Consider the following 11,752-nt stretch of genomic DNA (forward strand, 5'->3'; position numbering starts at 1 on the left):
TACAAGAGGTCTAATCAACGCTTTTGTCAATGTGTCTATGTTGATAACTCGTGAAATCGACGGTGAAGTGGCTAGAGGTCTCTCATGTGAGATGTCGCTCAGAGAACATTGCGAAGATTATTGTACAGAAGTGTGCTTGCTACCACACCTAAGCCTCACATTAAGAAATACAAGTTACCGCGAGGCGTAGCATCGCATCCTGAAATATGTCACAGGTAGCCCAAGGCTTTGACAACTTCCCTCCATGACTGACAGCGCGTGGCTCTTTTGACGAACACGTTTACGTCATTAGAGTGGGTGCAACTTGCTGTAATCAATGTAGATCTCTTTCATAGATAGACTTGTGATCTGTACTGCCCCTGATTGATCAATCAAATACACGAGTAATTTCAAACATAGGCAACATCTTAGAACAACTGCATGTTGACCGGCCCCTAACCAATATAACGAATGTTGCTCAACTGCCGAGTTCTTTCGTTCGAATGCGTCTCTATGGGCGTGTAGCTCTCTTTTTATCACATAGCTATTGAATAACTTTCCAGTCTGAAATCAATCAATGATGGAGCGCGAACATTTATAGCGCTTTCATGTTGAATTGGCTCTCAGCCTTGCCTAGCTGGCCAAACAAGAGGAAGTGACGACTAGAATGGCCAACCTTGTCAGAACGTTGCTTGAGATGGGATAAAATACGTAAATTTTATTAGCATTGGAGTCCTATAGAGCTTATCGACTTCCTGGACTTATCCTTTTAGGAAGGGTTTGTGCTGTTTTAGCGAAGGCGTCCCTGAGTGCTGGTGGAAGGGATTGAATACAGAGGTAGCACATCGGAACTGGAGCACCTGGAGAGTGAGATGCCCAATCACCACAGCCGGCAAGGGCCGAGAAGGTGTTTGGAAAGGAAATGCGGAACTGCATATATGCCTCAGGTGTTGGCTGCCTAAGTCTGCCTGTCGCCTCATGGATGTTGTATTGATATGTGGCGCTGGGCACACTCGGTGTCATGCAGTCGACAAAAGATCCCTGTCAAATTTTGACCCAATAATCGTGCACTCTCAAGTCCAGGTGTTCCTGCATGGGTCTTTGGTATTGCTAGTCGGTGTGCCACAGAGCCTTGTCTACAGGACACTTTGAAAATATAACTTAAAGGCCTCTCCTTCCGAACCAGACTCCGTCGTCCTCTCGACTTCGGTTGTCGTTATAACGCCTACCCTCATTCTTCTCATCTGTCGCCTGCCGTACACAATGGACCTAACTAAGACGAAGGGGGTACCTTCGATCTGGCCTTCTGGGTCGGATTCTGACCAGAACATGTTCGATCAAATCACCAACGATCCGTCATTTCAAATGCTGTCGGAAACTGTGTTTGATGCGCTACTCGCGAATGATATTGCCAGATCGCAAAATAACCAGTTGGCTAGTATGATCACCTCTGTTCATGAGAATTATGTCGAATCAAGCCCAATAGACCTACCTTGGAGGCCATCCCATGCTGAAGATGCTTTGTCATCCGGTATTGTTGACACTAATCCCCACGATATTCCGCGAAGTCACCAAGGAATTTTAACGCCTTTGCATTATTTACCAACAACACCCATCCGCAATCGTCCACAAGAACAGTATGTTAAGCCAGAAGACTGGGACAAAGCACGTCCTATCATCACCGAGCTTTACAAGAAGATGTCACTAGACAGTGTGATGAGAGAGATGGAGAAGCGATCTTTCTTTGCAAGGTAAGTTCACACCCCTCTCTTCAAAAGCATCCCGCTAACAGTGTCGATAAGTAAGAAAATGTTCAAGACTCGGATCGAAAGATGGGGCATAGAGAAGAAACTCAAAGCTTCCGAGGTGCTGGCAATAGTACGTTTTCGAAAAGAATATCCTGAATCCAACCAACCCACCGAGTTCGTCATTCGCGGAAAGAAAATCTCTTGGTCTGATGTGCAACGATACTTGAGACGAAGCCGGAAAACTATCACCCAGCTTGAAGCTGATGCGTCTCAAAGATGTAAATCTGTCCCGACCATCGACTGCCGAATTCACTTTCCTGAAACCAAATCCTCGAGGTTCAAGGCAGAGCCTCTCACAGCTCTTGATTTACCCGAAGACTTGAAAATGTATGAGATGCTATCCACGCTATTCCCGAGATATATCGCCGGGGCTATGGAAAGTGATACATGGTTGCTTGACGATGATCGAATGGACTTCTTCGGCCGATACGGATACGCAGGCTACGAACAGCTTACACGATGGACTACCGGCTTACTACAAGCTAGCATAATTCTCAAAGGGTATCGATCAAACCATAGCTTTGCCCTTATCAACCATTGTCTCGACAGAACAGGCCAAATTATTCGAGAAGAAGACCCGGACATACTTCTTCGCATGTTACGCGTAGTGATTAATCTCTACGTAAACGACCCTTACATTGGCAACGAGGTCGCCTCATTCTTCAAGAAGATGACTATGGAGTTGTTGCCCAAACAGCATCCTATAAGAGTCTTTTGGCAACAGTGGGACCATCTCCAGAATCTCGATTTTTTTGAAGTCTTTACACGAATTTTTCGGCCGTATGTTGACTTCATTATACACACTTTACATCCGTGCTCTCCCAACATTCTAGCGGTGACTGATAGCTATCTTACGTTCTGTCATGCTCTTCCCGGTGTCTCGTTCAAGAAGATAGAGCTAGAAACTCGGTCAATTCTCGCACGGCTTCTGCAAACTGCCGGAATCAGCGAAAACTCAATCTTGACTTTGAAACTATGGTTAGCTGAGTCATTATTTGAACAACGAATCGACTCGTCTGAAGCCATGGAATTGATGGAATCAGCAGAGATATGGTTATCTGATAAGAACGACACGAGTTCACAGATAGAATGGCTCCGTTATGACATATATCGGGTAAAAAGTTTAATATGTCATGTGGCGGCGGACTGGCAGAGTGCTTACGACCTTGCGTGCAAATGGGCACATCATTTTCAGGAAACACGTGGCCCTACAGACTGGGCAACTTTGGTATGCTATGAAGACATAGTGGAATATGCCAGGGAGCTTTGCGTGGAAGGGTTGGAGCAGCACGAGCTTGAGTATGACGAAATGATCAAGCAATTCTCTTCGAAGCTCTGGCTGGACGACTAGAGAGAGGACGAGAGAGACAGCAGCAATGAAATGGATTGATGAGCTAAATAGCCATCTAGTTTCTATATTTGTTTCTTGGTATCTCAATTGAGATACTCAAACCAGCCAGAGGCTCAAAAAGTAGTTCCCAAAAATATTCCCATCAATTCACCACGATGCTTTGACCATTCGACTTGCTGAGAAGTCACCTCTTCGTCCTCTTTTGCATTTGTTCTCGAGGACTTGGTAAGCTAACCTTCGGAAATCTATCATCAGACTTCCAGGGCATGAAGTCGCTATTTTCTACAAGCCATTTTAAGACGTCTTGTTCAAAGTGAGCTACAAGGTCCTCGTTCGCAGGGTCCGCAGCCAGATTGTGCATCTCGTGTGGGTCGTTGTGCCGATGATATAACTCCGCAGGCTCATATAGACGGTAAATGTATGTCCAGTTTAAATCTCTCAACGCTATAGCCTTCCCCACGAGTGACGTATCCTCGTGTTGTAGCGCGGCTTTGATGTCATATGGATATGGCGCCTGTTCTAGGAGCGGCTCTTCTGAAATGAGAAACCCTCCCTCTGACCACGAATACTTCTTATGCTCTTTCGCAGAACCGCATAATATGGGCACCCATGACTTGCCATTGTGTGCGAAATGTTCGCCAATGCCGGATATCTCAAACATTGTAGGTCCCAAGTCGACCATTTCTGCCATGGCATCTATCGTCTTCCCTTCTGGAAGTCCAGCTCCGCCGATAATGAGAGGCTCGTGAACTAATGAGTCGGATAGTCCTGATGGCCACTTTTCAATGAGGCCATGATCACCGAGATACTCTCCATGATCAGTAAAGAACATGGTGATGGTATCCTTCCAGAGGTTTAGATCGTCAATCTGGCGGATAACGCGGCCAAACTGGTCATCTAGTCGAGAGATCATACCGTAGTATGTGGCCTTGATCTCTGCCCAGATCTCGTCTGTTGCACGACCCGTGTCATACCTTTCTCTGATGGTTTTCATATATCGGGGTTCATATCCTGTCTTGAGCTCATGTTTTGCGACAATAGGAGCCATTTTCCCGCGATCGTACATAGAGAAATATGGCTCCTCAACCTGAAATGGGCAGTGTGGAAAAATCAGGGGCATGAATAGCACCCAAGGCTTATCATCCGGTGGACATTGCAACCAGCTAACAGCCGACCTGACGACCGCCTCATCATAGTCTACAATCTGGCTGGCATCCCTGAGCCCGCGGTAGAAAAGGCGGCCCCATATGCTCTCATCGGGTTCAACATTGCCTGATTTGAAGTTTGGGATGTATTCGGGTGTCTCGAGAAAGCCGTACTCATTTACACTCAATTCTGTCACCGTTGGCGCGAAGGTGTCTCCACGAGGAGCTAGGCAGGCGACATGGTAGCCGTTCTCCTTGAGGCTGCGCAACACATTGGGCTCCCATGGCTTGATAAGATTTTCAAGGCTGCGATGACCGCTGACATGAGGATAGGTACAGGTAAATATGCTACATCGGGACTGCGAGCAGACTGAGGCTTGGGTGAAGCAATTGGTGAAGAGCGTGCCTCGTCGGCGGAAAGCGTCGATATTTGGTGTCTGTATGGTCGAATCAGGGCCTGTCGTACACCCTAGCGCGTCGTATCGCAGCTGATCCGGCATGAAAATCACGTAGTTGGGTTTGGTTCCGCCATTCTTGGAATTGATTTTTAAGGGCAGGGGTTTCGGTGGTTCCTTGTGGTCGAAAGGCATGATGATTTCTGCGTATGAAATAGAACTGGTGCAGCTGTAGCCGCCCGTCTTGTCGATTAGAGGTCTTCAGTCGCGAAAAGGTACAGTCAAGTGCGTAGCAGTCGCATTCTTTGCCGACGTGCCAATCCATATGTCCTCGCAATGATTATAGCACCCGGTCATCAAGTCTTTAAGTCCCCTCGTCCTATTTTCCATTGTACTGATACTCTTGGAAGCCATGTAGTGCTATTGGTAGCCGGATGTCGGCCACTGGCTCACTTGGCGATGGCCGAATTTGCAAGATCTCGTAGCGGTTGCGTGCTTGGAGCTAGCGCATATATAGGGGTGCGATATCCGCGGCTTCTTGTCCGAACGGGTGCAAGGGGTACTGGACCACTGCGACATCCGAGAGACCACGGAAATGTCGCCTATGTCATCTCAGGCGCAATCAGAGTTACGAAGGGAGTCGCAAAGTTTGGCTTGCAGACAGTGTCGGGCAAGGAAGGTCAGCCAAAGCTGACCCGCACCCGTGCACATCGCGTATTGACAGCCGTGTTTCACAGGTAAAATGCGATCGAGTAAGAACTGGATGCCAGCCATGTTCTCGTCTTGACTTAGAATGCTCCTACAATTTGCCACCGACCAGTGGTGGTCGTTGCATCACAGAAGGCAGCGAGGGCCCGGAAGGCGAACTGACACAGGCCGGGCTCAAAAGGCGACGTATTCGTAGGGCATGTACCGTGTGCAGGTCGCTCAAAGCCAAGTGTTCTGGAGATCAGCCGTGTGGACGGTGTCAATGCTATAAGCTACACTGCACTTATTCCGACAGCCACAGTGACGCTGCACAACAGCAGTCACCTCAGCACAGCACAATTTCATCGGTGCCTGACGGACTTCGAGGACATCCACAAGCAGAACGCCTTCTTGCACCCCCAGTATGCCTTCCAGAAACCCCAGAAACCTTGGGCACGCATTCGGTCGGATCATCACAGTAAATTCCTCTTTCCCAAGTCTACATATGATTTCCACAATCGCTTGCTATTCTATTCTCGTTGCTAATACCTCTTGGATATCGCAGGGACTTCGCTCTTGACAGGGAGACAACCCGCCGATATTTGAACACGTATTTTGATAGGGCAGTAAAAGCGAGAGAATGTATCTTTCTCCATCGAGCCTCTGTTCTCACCGACTGGAACAAAGGCACACTTGACGGCTTATTGTTGAAAGCGATTTGTGCTCTAGCAGCCCAACTAGACTCTCCACGCGGTGATGAACACCCACACGCAGTCTCATGGATGGAAGATGTGCAGAACAGACTGTTGGCCAGCATTGAGAAGCAGAGTGTCACCCATTTGCAGACAATTATGCTTGTTGTTCAATTTAATTACATGTCTGGGAATGTACGAGTTACCTGGATGCTCCTCGCCATTGCTGCAAGGATTGCCTTCACGCAACAATTCAATTACGAACAACCGAAGAGGGACCCATTGATGCAAGAAAGCTTGCGCCGCTTGATGTGGTCTATCTATTTATTCGACAGGTCCGTTTGTGGTGGCTTGAAAGATCTTGCTGTCTGCCCGCCAAATAGGCTGCATATCCGCCTTCCAAGTACAGACTATGCTTTTCACCATGGCCTAACATCAGTCTCGCCGTATCTCAACCAGCCCATCTCGAGCGGTTGTGATATGAGAGTTTCCAATTACTACCTTAGGCTCATGGCTATTCGAGACCGCATCTTGGGCTATACAAAGCGGGTAATTCGGGAAGGCTCGAGTCCATTTGACAGCCAAGATGAATTACGCAGCCTTGAAGTCGAACTCCGAGTTTTTCAAGACGAGCTTCCTGAAGAGCTCCGCTTAATACCGCAAAGACTAATATTCATGGCATATTCAGAGGAGCTCACTGAGTATCTAATGATACACGGTACGTGGTACCAATGTAATTGCGATCTCTATCGATTTCTCGTGCCTGGTATACGGGAATCAGTCCCGCAGTCAGCTATAGATGCGAGTCCTCAGTTTTATGTCCAAGATTGTCAGAAGAAATGCCTCGAGAATGCGATACTTCAATGTGATCTCTGGTCGAAAATTTATAATCTCAACGATCACCAAACCGTGAACATTCCAGGAATAGCATTTTATCTCTACCAGTGTATCAACATCATCGACAATTTGGTCAATCTACTCCCAGAAGAGGGCGATAATTGCTTTCTTGAGGTCTCCAAGAAATTGGCAGAGACAATTGCCTTCGTCCATCGAATCCGTGGCACCTACACTCAAGGACTTAATACATGGGTGGATCGCCCGGTGCGTTGCAAAGGCCGAGAATCAAAAGATTGAAGTCTGCTGACAAGACAAAAAGATCCAAGACTGTGAAAAGATTTTGGAGACTTTGGGTCAGCGATCTCAAAGGTCCGTCCCTATCATATCTATCACTGTGTTTAAGGGCATTAGCACTTCATAAACTATACTAACTCGCAACGTGACAGACAATCACTAGACAGCAGTCACGATCGAAGTCAAAACCACGTGTTCTCGAAGTTCTCCATCATAGAAGTCAATAGACAAGTATCCGAAGGACTAAGTGAAGCAGAAGAGATCCAACAGTCACTGCCCAAAGCATCAGAAAGTGGTACCGGAGGTACTGATTCAGATAATGTTACCATACCTTTTGAATTCGTCCCCGAGTTTTATGGACAAGATCTAGGATTTGGAGACCAGCTTGAGTTCGGGGACAATTATCTTGCCATGACGTGGAGTCCCTTCGCAGTGTATCATGACTCTGGGCAAGATTTGGTACAGTAGACAATTTTACATATACTACAAACACTCTCGTAGGATGAAAGGGGTTTTTCTTCTCACAATGACGTTCTCATAATGTTCTTTTATTCTGATTAAGCTTGAGTTCGAAACATAAAGGGCAGCGGAATTCGGCGAAACTTTGATCTGTAGGCTGCTTTGCGATTGAAAGTCTACTGGGGTTTACAGGTAAAGACTTTCAACTGGATGGGCACTCGGTTGGCAGTAACTAATGTAGAGTCTGGTATACGTCAGTACTCAGTGTTCAAAAGCTTTCACCGAGTAGAGATAGCTGTGGTACGATTATGTTCCCCTTTCTTCATCTCAGTCACCATCTCGATATCACTGTGCTGCTGTACAGCAGCCAGTTCGGCCCGAATCATTGCGGCAGCATCAGCTTTTCCAAAGTCCCTCAGCCTGGTACCGTTGATGAAAAGCAGATCTATCTCCTCCAACGTTTTCCCTTTGCACTCGGGAACGAAGAAATACGTGAACAGCAAAGCTAGGAATGCCACAGGACCGAATATGAATCCCACCTTGCTGCCCAAAGCGGCAAGCATGTATGGAACCGAGAAGCTGACAGTGAAACTATGATGGTTGTCAACACATGCAGCGGAGGAGCAAACCGGAGAAGGAGACAGTCATACTTAAAGAGAACGTTAACAAAGAAGCCAACGCGCGAGGTGACATCTCTCAGCCTCAACGCAACAATCTCGGTCACCACTACGTATGTAAGAGGTGCCCATCCCGCGGCAAATCCGGCACCAAAAATTACCATGGAAGCCACAATTCCCTTTTTCATCGGTGTCGTGATGACCGCTGGGGTTCCGAGCCCACCCATTGTGAAATGGCCAGCCATCATTATAATTGATGATATCATCAAGAAGGGACTATATTTGAGGGGTTGTTAGTCTCATTTGTATGATGTACAAGACACTGTTTTCGAAGGATAGGGGTTACTGACCGTCTCCCAAGACTGTCAGATAAAAGCATGACGGTGAAGACTACCACAATATTGATCACAGCTATGCCTGGTGTGAGGGCAAAAACGTTCAATGTCTTCAAGCTCCTCATGTAGACAGCCCCATACTGAGACGCAAAAGCCTGACCAGTAGCTTGTTGGAAGAAATTGCACGCGGCGACAATGCCGGTACGCTTCAGGTTGACACCACGGAATATCTCCACAAATCGGCCTTGTTCCACCTCCCTCTCTAGCGAGATCTGTAATTCACTGAATTCGATATCGATTTCACCCTCAGTGAATGCCCCAATGCGCAGTCTGCGCAGACTTTGTTTAGCATCATCGACACGATTTTGACGAAGCAGCCATCTGGGAGACTCAGGAACGAAGAATATTAGACTGAGGATTATGCTCGGCACGATGTAGAATAGACCTAGGGGAATTCGCCACGCTCGATTGTCATTTAGATGGCTGGTCCCAGTACAAACTAGGTTGATGACCAAGCCGCCGGCCCCAATACTGAGCTGGTATGTGCCAACGACGAAAGCCCGAGCTTTCCCTGGAACTGTCGTCGGCAGAAGTGTCAGTATGTCCGTCTTATCAAAGAGGTTTCGAGGGTTAAAGCACACCGATTTCTGATTGAAAGACTGGCACGACTGAAAGTTCCATGCCGATGTAGATATAATTTAGAATCCGAGCTGCCATAATTTGCTCTCTGCTGTTTGAGGTGACAGCAATGGTAGCAGTAATGAGAGCATAGCAACTCATAGAGAACATACACCATCTTCGTCCCCATCGCGCCGATACTGTACTCCCAATCATCACGCCTAGTTGAAAGACTCGTCAGCGACCTCCCAGAGCGTAGGGCGTCTGTCATACCCGCTGCAAAGCCAATGTAGTTGAGACTGTTAAACAGCGATAGCCAGTATGTTTCGAGACTCCACGTTTGGGTCTTTTCGTTGTAGACTCCGAAATTTCGATCAAAAGCGTCCATCGCTTGCGTGAGAGCAAACGCTTGATTGTCGAAGCCATAATTGAAGGAGGATAAGGCAATCAGCAGGACTGAGAGGCCTAGTCTAAGGTTGAAATACCGAAACTTATCGAAGACACCCATGATGATTATTTGAAATATCATCTAAGAATGTATAAGGCCATTTGGCATGAATAGCAACGGATTTGTCCAGATTTTAAACGCATCCATCGTATGCCATGCCTCTCGCCTCAATTAATTGAAGTCCCGCTCTTCATAGACGCATGCCACCGAGACTCGCAAGGTTTGAGAGCACGACATCTTAGTGATTATCGCTCAATTGACTGCCGAGCCAATGATTGCAAAATCCAGACCTGAATTTTTCGATGGAACGATATCTTGTTTCGAGACTTACCGTTAGAGACGACGTGTAATGAGTAGTGTCCGTACTTTCTCCACTTTATGTCGGTGACACCTGGCCGGACGGGCGAGATCCGCGGCTATCGGGCTTTACGCAAGTGTTTAATCACTAACTATGATGCAAATGATCCTGACTCAGTGGAAGGAGACTTGGTAATTATTTAATGAAGTATGGTGATGGTTGGGACAAAAGTTTGCAGGAGTCTTTATGACACATATCGCTTGTAAATAGTCTTGATCGCATCATCAATCCGGTGCAGAAACAACAAATCTAACTTGCCTCATACGTTGGAGAGAAAAAAAAAAGCGCCTATATTGAGGACTGAAGTCTCTAGTGTGACTCGGACTCGGGTTATGATTAACATATTTTAAGACTGACATAAGACGCCAAGCATATATACACAGGATGTCATTTCGGTATAATGTTCGTTATGAATTACATGAGTTTTGTTCATTCTCTTCTGCAAAATTCCCAATCCTACAATGCCACTATAACACAAAATTATGCCATCAAAGCACCTAACACCAGACCGCCAAAAGCTTTGGCAAATGCACCGGCACCATACGTGTCAGCCGCGGCGGCAGTGACAATCGAGCTTGTGGGTGTGGTAGTAGTCGTGCTTAATACCGTGGTTGGGGAAGGGGTCAGAGTGGGCGTTGATGTCTCTTCAGTTGAAGCAGGGATGGAGATGGATGGAGTTGAAAGTGAGGTCGTGGGCTCTTCGGTTGGAAGTGAGAACGATGGAGATGGTTCCGAGCTAGTTGTCTCCTCCGGAGGCGGCTCAGTGAAGGTACTCGTCTCCCCAGGTTCCGTGATGGTAGAGGTGAAAGTCTCCCCGGGACGGGTGGTCGCACCGCCGGGCCCTTCGCATGTTGCTCCGATGGGGCAACAGCCATATTCACCGTTGTCGCCAAGCCAACAGATGGTTGTGGCATCACAGCCTCCAGCGCCGTCAGGGCAACAAGTGTATGTAAGAGGGATACAACCGTCACCACAATCCTTCTCGCCCTGGGCTGAGCATGGTAGTTCAACTGTCTGGCGGCTCAGAAGAGCTGGGTAGTGTTGTGCCGCAAGGGCTGTCGAAGCAATAACGCTTAAGACAATATATTTGTACATATTGACCTATGAAAAGGTGGAACGAAAGACAGTAGAGTAATTGAGTCCTTGTCGCTTCTGACTGATGGCTTGGAAAGTGGTTCGAACACCAGATTCGCACTTCGGAGCTTTCAGGATTTTACACATATCTTATATCGACAGTCCGTCCTGCTCAATTTCAGCAATGGGGCAGATCGAAAGCTACTTCCGGGACTCTTTCCCCCGCATCACAGCCAAATGTAAGACAACCCAAGACCGCCACATGCATGTCATGAGATTTCAGGAGTAGCGTCCGCAGGTACGACGTGGTACAGGGCTTGGTGGTATCCAATGGCGAGAATGAGAGGCTGAAACTGGAGTATTCAAGTACCAGGTCTGCCCAACGAGTCAGCCTAAAAGTCTTGATAGGCACAGTTTTTAATTAAGCTGTGTTGATATTGCCTATTTTTGGGGAAGCTAGCGCAGGCAAGAGCAAGATGCTGGAATCAGGAGCCTCAGCTGAGGGCTAGGCGGAGTAATACGGCGTCATTGTTTACCCGACTCGATTTCAAGAAGTTGCTCAGCCCCTCACTCCCAAGCCTCGTCTCCCGGTAAGAGACTTGACATGCGATGTCTTCGAATGACGTTGAAATAATCGTACAATTTCACGATGGCT

Source organism: Phaeoacremonium minimum (assembly GCF_000392275.1).
Source record: "Phaeoacremonium minimum UCRPA7 unplaced genomic scaffold PA7_03_scaffold_47, whole genome shotgun sequence".
In the NCBI taxonomy this organism is placed as follows: Eukaryota; Fungi; Ascomycota; class Sordariomycetes; order Togniniales; family Togniniaceae; genus Phaeoacremonium; species Phaeoacremonium minimum.